This window comes from Capsicum annuum, chromosome 5 (assembly GCF_002878395.1).
Source record: "Capsicum annuum cultivar UCD-10X-F1 chromosome 5, UCD10Xv1.1, whole genome shotgun sequence".
Taxonomy (NCBI): Eukaryota; Viridiplantae; Streptophyta; class Magnoliopsida; order Solanales; family Solanaceae; genus Capsicum; species Capsicum annuum.
This window is the reverse complement of record NC_061115.1, coordinates 43,614,964-43,618,237: the sequence shown is the minus strand read 5'-3', so window position 1 is coordinate 43,618,237 and position 3,274 is coordinate 43,614,964. Positions and strand designations below refer to the sequence as shown.

Genomic DNA, 3,274 nt, shown 5'->3' with positions numbered 1-3,274 from the left:
GGTTGATTATAGTGGATTTCATTGGTGCTTGTAAGGGTAAGTCATGATTTTTCCTCCCTTGAGCAAGGAGGTTTCAATGTTAAATCTAATATATTGTTTCTTTCCTGCACTCTATTGTTTGATTACCTGTGGTGCAACCATCAAGGTTTCAACAAAAGAGAACTTCATGATCGTAGTTTAATTGAGCCAAAGCCCTAATACCATGAAGAAAATTAACATACGATGAATGAAAAACAACTTGAGTTCCCTATATATTTCTCTTCACGATTTGTTACAGGTATTATATCATTTATACACCATAGAAGACCTGAAGTAGGAGAGTCCCATACAAAGTCTATGCATAGTTCTTGTGTGATACTTGGACTCTCATTTACAAAATTCCAATATTATAGTACTACACATGACTCTCCTAGGATAGATACAATTACTGCTATCACTACTACACGTTGCTAGCATTACTATATCTATCAATCACCCAACGCAAATGGCCAGGTAAAGTCAATGAAAAAGACAACAATGCTCAATCTAAAGAAAAGATTGGGAAATGCCAAAGGATGTTCGATCGAGGATCTATCAGGGGTATTGTGGGCACATCGTACAACTGTCAAATCTAGCACTAGGCAGACCCCCTTCTCATTGGTTTATAGGGATGAAGCACCAATACTGGTCAAAGTGGGTGAGCCAAGCCACCACTACATAGAGGATATTGAGGAAAACAAAGAAGATCTCAAAGAAAATATGGATCTATTGGAAGGACATCTAGAGGTTTCCCTCGTACGTATGATAGTGCAAAAGCAGAGGATGGAAAGGTATTGCAATGGTAAAACCAAGCTTCCACACTTTAATGCTGGAGACCTGGTGTTGATAAAAGTCACTCTTTACACACAAAACCCAAATGAGGGAAACTTAGTCTTGAGTAGGAGGGATCGTACTGAGTAACTACTAGTTGAAAAAGGATAGCCAACTGCGCAATAATTAGAACGTGTCACCTAAAAAGGTACTATTGGTGATTGTTGTACCCACACCAAGGCCTATATTTTTTTCTTTTGATCCGTCTTTTTTCCCGTTTCATGGTTTTTGGCCCGGCAAGGCTTTTAATGTGATTAGATTTGGAAGGCACCCCGAGGTGCGACTTTGAGAGAAAAACATATGGTAGGAGTGGCTAGTATACGTGTAGATGCTAAAGCGGGCACCAAGAACACTCAGAATTTACTTTCTCTTGTAATTAGGGACTCAAACTTAACCAAATAAAAAAACCTATTTCAACTTTCTTTGGTATCCCGATCAAAACATAGTAAAAAGAGGCTTTCAAGTGCCTTAAAAGTCTTGACATTCGAAGTAATGAGGAGACATCATAAGTTATAGAAATGACAAAGTCAAAAACCTCATAAAAAGATGTTGGCTTCTACTAGTCCATAGACAACATGCTAGCAAGTAATGTACATATAAATTTATGCGATGTAGATAGTGAAGCACCCAGGGCACAACTGACAGACATTTTATGTTACCTTACAACATAGAGTCCTTCCTCCTAAATAAGGGGATGGATTTGTCAGGAATGTTATGATAAAAATGAGTTAGCATCCTTAGTCAACCATTAGAAAATGAGACATAAAATGATACCGGATTTTGATCTAAAACAGGCTTATTAGGAATGCATCGCACTGAATAACTGTAATTCTCATCTCCATAAAATTTATAGTAGAGTACATACTAGGAGGTGTCAAGTTCCAGGAAACACGGAAATAACTCTTGAGCCGAACATGGGGCTCTTGCAAGCCCAACTTAAGAGCCCACTGCTTCTGCAGAATTGTTGCCCGACGATAGGTCATTTTGAGAAGAGGCCACATCGGTGGGGTCAAAGGATGGATAAATATTAGCATGTATAATCCTCCGAGAAAAGTTAACTTTCTCCTTGATCAAAAAAGAGTCGGCCAGAACCTTCTCAAAGATGCCCAACTTTTCCATCCAAATACTACCGCGAGGGGTGCTCTTAACATAGTCCCTTATGGACGGATGCCGAATCGAGCTATTTTTTAGCCTTTGTCGGTGGACTTAACCTTCTCCTATTCTGATAAAAAATAAGGAAAAAAAAGAATCTCTTAACCACCCAAGAGTCTCGACCTCCCTCAAGTGAAGTTTTTCTTCAGATCGAATAGCCACAGCCTCAACAGCCTTTTTCTTCAAAACTGTACACGTTGTAATGAATTATGAAGGGATGATCAACCCTCGACTTTGTGCTCCTGACTTTATCAGCTAACTTTTTAGCTGGGAGTCTCAACTGGGTTTGAGTTTCTTTGTCTGCAGAAAAATGGTCCTCCAAGCTGTAGACATTTTCCTCTAAAGCAGTGAGCGTCTCTTTAAGCTTCCCTACCTCCGAATCCCCCTTTTTGGGAATGGGCTTCACATGTATAAAGGTAATCCTGGCACGCATAAAGAAAAGATAAGAGAAGGGTTAGGTAAAAGAGAGGAAGCAGAGTTTGCACGAAATCTAACAAAGTGATTCACCTGCGATAAATCCTTGAAGGTGCCTTTGAAAAGAGCCTAATTCCCAATGGGCGACAAGCCTCCTACTTTTCTATGGGGAAATGATATGCAGGGTATGAATATGTGTTTCGCCAGTATCCCATCGTCATAGAAGAACTACAGACTATGGGCATATCTGAATTGCCACCGACTACCTCACCGAGTTCGTTTTGTATAATAATTTATTCTATCTGTGCTATAATATATATCTAATTCTAGATTTTCAATGTTATTTATTATTTTATGTTGTTCTTCTCGTAGTGAGTTTTTCAAATTATATAAACTATCACATGTACTTTTATCTAAATTTTCTAAGGTTTTTTCTATCCATACTAATTTTTCTTTTAGGTCTTTCATTATTTGTCTAATTCGGTTTCTATAATTAATTTCATTATTTAGATTTTCTTGATTTTCTCTAGTTTGTCTAATATATTCTAACATATCTTAATCTGAATAATATCCTTCTGGGTAATTTTCTTCGTATAACTGTTCTAGATAATTTATAGTTTCAGTTTCGTAACTTTTTAGATCTAGACTGTGTAATAGATACAGAAAAAACAATACAATTATGGACAGGATATATGACAAAACAATTATTAGATAATAATATAAATATAATAGATGCACCAGAATATATAGAAAAAACGTTAATAGGATCAGTAAAACTATGGTTTGCAAATCTAATCGAAAATAGCAAAAAAGTATTAAGAACTAATAAACCTATAGAAGGAACATCATCGACAACAAC

General features: G+C 36.9%; 1 long non-coding RNA gene across 1 annotated transcript; it reads right to left on the bottom strand.

Moving 5' to 3' along the window:
• Nucleotides 1–1,479: 1,479 nt before the first annotated feature.
• Nucleotides 1,480–2,810, bottom strand: LOC107872475. Its single transcript, XR_001674868.2, has 2 exons — nt 2,509–2,810; nt 1,480–2,423 (listed from the first exon to the last, which is right to left on the bottom strand). It is a non-coding gene; the product is annotated as an uncharacterized LOC107872475 (long non-coding RNA).
• Nucleotides 2,811–3,274: the final 464 nt, after the last annotated feature.